The 8,587-nt window shown below is 33.3% G+C and overlaps 1 long non-coding RNA gene and 1 other non-coding gene across 3 annotated transcripts; both read right to left on the bottom strand.

The window, feature by feature from the left end:
* Positions 1–589: 589 nt before the first annotated feature.
* TRNAP-UGG lies at positions 590–661 on the bottom strand. Its single transcript has one exon. It is a non-coding gene; the product is annotated as a tRNA-Pro (tRNA).
* A 5,139-nt stretch (positions 662–5,800) lies between these two features.
* LOC106304809 lies at positions 5,801–7,552 on the bottom strand. 2 transcript variants are annotated; one of them, XR_001262839.1, is made up of 6 exons: positions 7,360–7,552; positions 7,047–7,182; positions 6,858–6,925; positions 6,477–6,554; positions 6,165–6,386; positions 5,801–6,039 (listed from the first exon to the last, which is right to left on the bottom strand). It is a non-coding gene; the product is annotated as an uncharacterized LOC106304809 (long non-coding RNA). The 2 variants fall into 2 exon arrangements; XR_001262840.1 differs by having other exon boundaries at positions 5,801–6,062.
* Positions 7,553–8,587: the final 1,035 nt, after the last annotated feature.

Raw genomic sequence — 8,587 nt, forward strand, 5'->3', positions numbered from 1 at the left:
TCGGGACCTCTTGCACCCAAAGCGAGAATCATACCACTAGACCAAATGCCCGATTGCTAAGCATATTAGATGCATGGTTGAGGGTCACAGTATTGGCCCTCTGTGAGCATGTTCTTAGTTGACTTTAGCCAAATAATGAAGGCTGAATATGATATTCAGAAATCTGTGCGACCATTTTTTTAGTCTTTACCAGCCTTTGGAGACAAGAGAAAACTACCAGTTTGATGGTTTCTATAACAATTTTACTACAATAAGGGTTTGTTTTTGAGGAGTCTAAAAGTTTAACGATTAGTTTTTCAAACTATTAATTTTTTTTTTTCATTTTTGAAGATCGTTTACTCAGTGTGCAATATTTTATGTTTTCCCAAACATAACTAGGATTAAAATTTGTACATGCCTATAGTTCAATCAGTTGACATTTCAGACTTAGTACATAATTCTTTTGGAGAGGTTTGTTGTATGTAATATAGACTAGGTAATTCTTAGAAATTCCTCAATCTGATTTTTTTCCAAAACCAGAACAAAGAAAAATTCACATGCAATACCTATAAGCTTCTATCAATTCACCATCCTATCAAATAATATCAATGGGGCATTCCGAGAATCGAACTCGGTACCTCTCGCACCCAAAGCGAGAATCATACCACTAGACCAAATGCCCGATTGCTAAGCATATTAGGTGCATGGTTGAAGGTCACAGTATTGCCCCTTTGTGAGCATGTTCTCTTAGTTGAATTTAGCCAAATAATGAAGGCTGAATATGATATTCAGAAATCTGTGCGACCATTTTTTAGTCTTTGCCAGCCTTTGGAGACAAGAGAAAACAACCAGTTTGATGGTTCCTATAAGAAATTTACTACAATAGGAGTTTGCTTTTGACGAGTCTAAATGTTTAACGGTTAGTTTTTCAAATATTTTTTTTTTCATTTTTGAAGATAGTTTACTCAGTGTACAATATTTTATGTTTTCTCAAACATAACTAGGATTAAAAGTTGTACATGGCTATAGTTCAATCAGTTGACTTTTTGGACTTAGTACATAATTTTTTTGGAGAAGTTGGATGTATGTAATATAGACTAGGTAATTTTTAAAAATTACTGAATGTTATTTGTTCTTAAACTGGACCAAAGAAAAATTCACATGCAATACCTATAGGCTTCTATCAATGCAACATACTATAAAAAAATATCAATGAGGCATTCCGAAAATTGAACTCGGGACCTCTCACACCCAGAGATACAACTAGACCAAATGCCCCATTGCTAAGCATATTAGATGCATGGTTGAAGGTCACAGTATTGGCCCTTTGTGAGCATGTTCTCGTAGTTGACATTAGTCAAATAATGAAGGCTGAAATAGGCCCGGGCATTTTAACCTGTACCCGAAGACCCGAACGGGAACCGACCAAAAAATACCCGACCCGGAACCGTTATCTAAAACTATGATGTTTTTGTGTTCTATTTTATATATATTATTTTATAATTTAGTTGAAATATCTTTTGTGAACAACATTTGTTATTATTTTTAACATTTTTAAGTAATATAAAGCTTTAAAATGTAAAATTTAGAGTTTTAAAATGTTTTATTTTAATTATTAATAGTTTCATTTAAGCTGTTTTGTAAAATTTTAGATATATATGACAAATATTCAACTAAAGTTGATGGAATTGGGTATATCATGTCCTTTTCAGATCCTAAATATCCGAACCCGACCCGGACCCGATATGGACCCGAAAAATTACGGGTATTTTATGGGTATTTTAATTATAGACCCGAACCGATCCGGACCCGAGAAGAACCGACCCGAACCCGAACCGAAAATTTCTAAGTACCTATTGGGTATTTAGGACCCGAAAAGAACCGGCCCGAACCCGACCCGAAAACCCGAACGCCCAGGCCTAGGCTGAATATGATATTCAGAATTCTGTGCGACCAGTTTTTTAATCTTTACCAGCCTTTGGAGACAAGAGAAAACAACCAGTTTGGTGGTTCCTGTAAGAAATTTGCTACAATAAGAGTTTGGTTTTGACGATTCTAAAAGTTTAACGGTTAGTTTTTCAAACTATTTATTTTTTTTTTCATTTTTGAAGCTCGTTTACTCAAAGTACAATATTTTATGTTTTCCCAAACATAACTACGATTAAAATTTGTAAATGGCTATAGATCAATCAGTTGACTTTTCAGACTTAGTGCATAATTTTTCTGGAGAGGTTGGTTGTATGTAATATAGACTAGGTAATTGCTAGAAATTACCGAATCTGATTTGTTTCAAAACCATACCAAAGAAAAATTTGCATGCAGTACCTATAATATTCCATCAATGCACCATACTATCAAAAAATATCAATGGGGCATTCCGAAAATCGAACTCGGACCCTCTCGCACCCAAAGCGAGAATCATACAACAAGACCAAATGCCCAATTTCTTGGCATATTAGATGCATGATTGAAGGTCACAGTATTGGCCCTTTGTGAGCATGTTCTCTTAGTTGACTTTAGCCAAATAATGAAGGCTGAATATGATATTCAGAAATCTGTGCGAACAGTTTTTAGCCTTTACCCGCCTTTGGAGACATGAGAAAACAACCAGTTTGATGGTTCCGGTAAGAAATATACTAAAATAAAGGTTTGGTTTTGACGAGTCTAAAAGTTTAACGGTTAGTTTTTCAAACTTTTTTTTTTTTCATTTTTGAATCTCGTTTGCTCAGTGTACAATATTTTATGTTTTCCCAAACATAACAAGGATTTAAAGTTGTACGTGGCTATAGTTCAGTCAGTTGAGTTTTCGTACTTAGTACATACTCCCTCCAAATCATATTAAGTGTCGTTGTAGAGAAAATTTTTTATTGCAAAATAAGTGTCGTTTTAGCATTTCCATACAAACTTTATTAACTTTATTTTATGTTTATTTTTCTATTGGCTTAAATATGTTTATGTGTATGAGTAATGATATTTTTTTAAAGAAAACTAGATTTTGACCCGCGCTTAGAAAGAGCGGGTTTATTTTTGAAATTAAATAAATTCTTCTTAGATAATGTATAGGTTTGGGTACATTTATCCGGGTGCACTAAACCGTACCAAACTGGAAAAAAAAAATCAAAATTAAGCTTAATTTCATAATTAACCGAGCATATCTTATATCTTTGGAACCAAAAAATAGAAACCGAACTGAGAACCAAATCAGTACTTTAATTATTAAAATACATATTATATACCTACAAATATTAATTATATTTAATTTTTAAATAATCAAATATCCTAAAAATACTATTTATAAACCAAATTTTTCAAAACAAATTAATGACTCGAATATTTTTTATTCAAATAATTAATAGTTAATTATTTATCCTATATTTTTTTTTCCAAACAACCTAAACTACCCGATTTAAAGCGCAAGATATTTTACATTTGTGAAAATTCATTAAAACGTATAATATGCATTGTTAGACTTTGTAAAGTAAATAAACATATTATATTTAAACCAATCTTATTTTTTTAATAATTCCATTTAAATCCCAAACCCGTTTAGACCCATTTGATATTTTTTATGATAAAATTAATCATTTAGTTCATATATAAGAATGTAAATTCAAATCTAAATAATTGATTGCATGTAATTAATTAAATTAATGTTTCATAGTTGAATAGTTGACATTAAGACTTTTAGTTTCTAATTCACATAAAAATGAAAAAAAAAATGTTAGGATTCTCCTACAACCTATATTAAACATAACTAAATCAATGAAACTTTTATACTATTAATGGAACTATATGTGGTAATAATCACGTCATGTGTAAACATGTTTGAATAATTTGTTCTATATTCATGGGGATTTATTGTTATAATAATTATGTAATAGATTGTGGGAGAATAATAAATGAGTTCATTTAAATATTTTAAACTATTTATATAGTTAGAGAAATATAAGGTAAGACCGAAAAATAGTTAAGTCGAATGAAATGGTTCAATAACTTGTTTAAGTTGATTTTTTAGGACTTATTCCCTTTTAATACTATTGATATGCAAAATTAAATGTTTTCTTAATCTGTGTGCACAAATATTAAGTGATACTTAATATGAAACAAAGGGAATAATTTTTTTGGAGAGATTGGTTATATGTAATACTAGTGGTCTTCTGGCGCTACGCGCCAGGTTCGCATGTTTTATTATTAAATAAATTTATAGTTTATTTTGTGGTATTAGTAAAGAAAATATGTTCAAAAATATGAAGATGAGTGTATATTAAAAGATAATGATATTTTCTAATTCATTTGATAGTGGTAAGCGGCCGTAGTGTATTATTTTGTTTTAAAATTGCTTAGGACAATATGGAATAGCATAACTGGTTATGACTGATCAATAAAAGTATAATAAAAAGCTGATAGTCGTAATAAAATAAATTCAGTTGACATTTAAACATGAATTAAAGTTGAACTTCCAGAAGGAAAAATGTAAATGCTTTTGTTTTTTATGATTATCTTGTTTTAAGGAAGATAATAAATTATTTCATCCTCTTAAAATAGTAACAATTTTTGCATACATTGTTTATGTCAAAGATGTGGCAATTTGTTGGAGGCTTCATTGGGGTCGTATTGGTTAAATACTTTGTTTTCAAAGTGATTTGGAATCTAGTAAGTGAATTCTTAATCATGTTCCAACATTGATCGGACTTGAATTGACTATTTTCCAAGATAGCTTATTCAAAAATTCTTTACATCTTCACAATTGTCTCTACACAACATTAATATACCATAAAGATACATACCATGGTCATAGTTCCCATATACGGATTGACAAAGATGGTTGAGTCATTTGATAGGTTTATGGTGGAGAAATAATGATTTAACCCCTCAATGTAATGACCCTCTGATTTGTCATTATCCAAACATTGATTCATTAACTGAATGTGTTGATTCATCATCCTAAGTAGTTCTGCTGCAAAATATCATAGGCTAAGGTTTTTGAAGTGGACGGCAGGGTTTGTTATAATTGTTGACTAAAAGTATATGATACCATTTTATTTGTTTTTTCTTTTGTTTTTGAATATAGTGGAGAAATATATTTTCTTGTGAATCTTTCTCTTTATTGAAGATCTTATATAGAACTTTTGTTAGATGGCGGGTTACTGATGTATTAATAATTGTAGTTGTTTTCTTATTTGCTTTAAACTTTTTTGTTGTTATTTAAATATGAACATTTTTTTTGATGGTATTGTTGATTAATTTGACATTCAACTGATATAGCAATTTATGTGGATGCGGCTTTTTTTTTATGCTGAGCCGAACGTACTTCAGTCGATGATGATCGACTAAAAGTACTCGAGAGTCAAGCCGAGAGACCTGACTCTCGAGCCGACCGATCGAGCCGTCGTTCCTCCTAACTCGGGCCAGGCCTTCCTATTCCTCGGGCCTTGTGGGATGGTCAAATCCATACTCTATATGCACGAACACATAACCGCTTACACAAAACTGGGGCACGAAGACACTCGAAGTTACATACAGACACCAAATATACAACAGAAAGAAAAAGCTCAGCCAAGAACACAAAAGGGAATGTTACTATCTTTTCATTCAACCGTCAAATAAGGCCCTCAATCTCTGAGAAGCTTATGCCGTCAAACTTGATCCTCCACCAGAGGAGCGACCATCGCCATGTCATCAGCTGACAAGAATTAAACAACCAATGTTAGGTTAGCAAACTTATCTAGCCATAAAGACCTCAAAGCAAGCTTTGTCGGGTCATGGTGACGACGTAATTCACACCTAACGATACAAAAACCTTTTGAATTATCGCATCCCATTATCAGAAACTTGTCTTCCTCTGTTAAATGTATCCTTTTGATCTCCTGACTCTGCTATGAGTGGAGATCGTGACCCTCGTGGTAATTTCATGTCCTAATCGCTATGCCATTTAAGTAATTGGCGTCGTCAAAGCCGCCACTTCCTTCGACTTTCTTCCTTACGGTAAGTAGATTGGTTTGTGGTCTTGAGACATGTCTATGGCTTCACCATTCCTACGGAGAACAGCTCTGCCATCTCCTGCATTTGCAACCATTAAGTGTCTGGTTCAGAAACAGAACAACAATCATGAGCACACAAACCTACACTTAAGATCAAATCTTAGTGATTCTGAAGACGAGTTTGGTCGAAGCTAACAAAAATACCTTCCAAAAATAAGGGCAGCAAGAGCCGAGGTACCAGGTACCAGAAGAAAAACCTGAGAAAAGAGCCTTTGTTGCAGTCCTTTGCTAAAGCAAGATCGGCCTGAAGAAACGCGTTGCTCAAAGAAGTCTTGACTTCTTCGACATATATACTGTTCAATTCCGTTTTTTTCTTATATAAGGTGTGTTGCTTCATGTTTTCTATGAAGACATCTTTTGATGAATCTAAGAACATCAAATTCAATTCCTCTGTCACAGAGCAATCCCACAAAACCCAACTGAGGAAAAAAAATAATTTATATTGGAGATACTTACCGAAAGAGAAGTGGTGTGAAAGATTGTGTATTATTGGGGGCTTTGTCTCAGAAGGCTCATTCTGGTTTTTGGCATCAACTGAAAACCATAGATCATATCATAAGATCGATGAAGTTAATCACAACAAAGAACAACAGATACTAAAGTACTTGATAAATTAAATATGTTCAGCTATGAGCTTCCTAAGTTAATTTAAAAGAATTTTTACATTTGCATCTACATGCAGTTCATACAAAAAAAAACATATACTTCTCAGTCCAGTCTTATGGACATAGCTAGTCAAGCTCGCAACAAACTTTGAAACTAACTATTAGTAGCAAAAATATTTACATCACATGAAACTGAGACAGAACCAACTTATTGAAGAAAACAGAATCTTACCCTGCCTAATGGTCTCCTACTTTAATGCACCTGCAGAGAAAGCCTTCTAAATATTATAAACAGCCAACCTTAAAGGAGAAAGAGAAGAAAACAAAAAAAAAACACTTTAGCAGCAACAAAAAAAAACTGTTTGCGTCTCAGCCCTCTAAGCAACACATGAACGTAAATAGAAAAGATGAAGAAACATACAACTCGAGCTGCAAAGACACTACAACGCTGTGGAGCCTGGTATACAGTACCGTCCACGATATTATACGATGCTATAAACTTGTCTGGACAATCGCAGTAGCATCACTGATCACATACTCTTAAGCCTGTCATCTTCCTGCACATAAAATTATAATCGTGTTAAAATCAAAAGATCAATCCTTTGATCTCTTGATCTCCAACACTATCCCACATAAAAAACAAAGAAAAAACACTAAAATTTTGAAATCGAAAGTAGCAAGGAGATGATAACGAAAGTTAGAGAGTGATCGAGAGGGTGAACGGATCGGAAGACCTTGGAGACTGGTCCTCGTTCTTCTCGATTTGGTGAAGTTGTGCTGTCATCGCTAGGAGATTTATAGTCGGAGCCCCCGTCGGTTTAATTGGGAGACGATGAGTCCAATTGAATGTTTTGAGAGTAGGAGGTGGGGGTAATCACGTTAAAACTCGGATTAAAGTAAGTTTTAATGCAAATTAGATACGTTATAGTGAGTTGATCGACGGCTTAGCAAGGATGCTGACTTGCTGAGCTATGAATGTTAAAGTTAAGAAGATATTGAAACCCTACACGTGATTGGTCTGAACAAAAACGTCTTGTAAAAGCCCAAAATCCAGAAAACTATAATAACAAAAGACAAAATAAGAGGCCCAACACTCAAAACGTAAAAAAAGAAAGAGTGAACCAAAAAAAATCACCTGCCACGTGTCCAATTTTGCCCATACTAAAACAATGATGTGGAGGAAGGAGGAGAGAGACAACTATCCTTTATTGTATAAGATAGACTAGGTAATTCTTAGATATTACTAAATCTTTTTTGTTCCAAAACCAGAACAAAGAAAAATTCAGATGCAATACCTATAAGCTTTTATCAATGCAACATACTATCAAAAAATATCAATGGGGCATTCCGAGAATTGAAATCGGGACCTCTCGCACCCAAAGCGAGAATCATACCACTAGACCAAACACCCGATTGCTAAGCATATTAGATGCATGGTTGAAGGTCACAGTATTGGCCCTTTCTGAGGATGTTCTCTTAGTTGACTTTAGCCAAATAATGAAGGCTGAATATGATATTCAGAAATCTGTGCGACCATTTTTTAGTCTTTACCATCCTTTGGAGACAAGACAAAACAACCAGTTTGATGGTTCCTGTAAGAAATTTACTACAATAAGGGTTTGATTTTGACGAGTCTAAAAGTTTATTGATTAGTTTTTCAAACTATTTTTTTTTTTTCATTTTTGTAGTTTGTTTATTCAGCGTACAATAATTTATGTTTTCCCAAACATAACTTGGATTAAAAGTTGTACATGGCTATAATTCAATCAGTAGACTTTTCGGACTTAGTACATAATATTTTTGGAGAGGTTGGTTGTATGTAATATAGACTAGGTAATTTTTAGAAATTACTGAATGTGTTTTGATCTAAAACCAGACCAAAGAAAAATTCACATGCAATACCTATAAGATTCTATCAATGCACCATACTATCAAAAAATATCAATGGGGCATTCCGAGAAT

Source organism: Brassica oleracea, chromosome C7 (genome assembly GCF_000695525.1).
Source record: "Brassica oleracea var. oleracea cultivar TO1000 chromosome C7, BOL, whole genome shotgun sequence".
Taxonomy (NCBI): Eukaryota; Viridiplantae; Streptophyta; class Magnoliopsida; order Brassicales; family Brassicaceae; genus Brassica; species Brassica oleracea.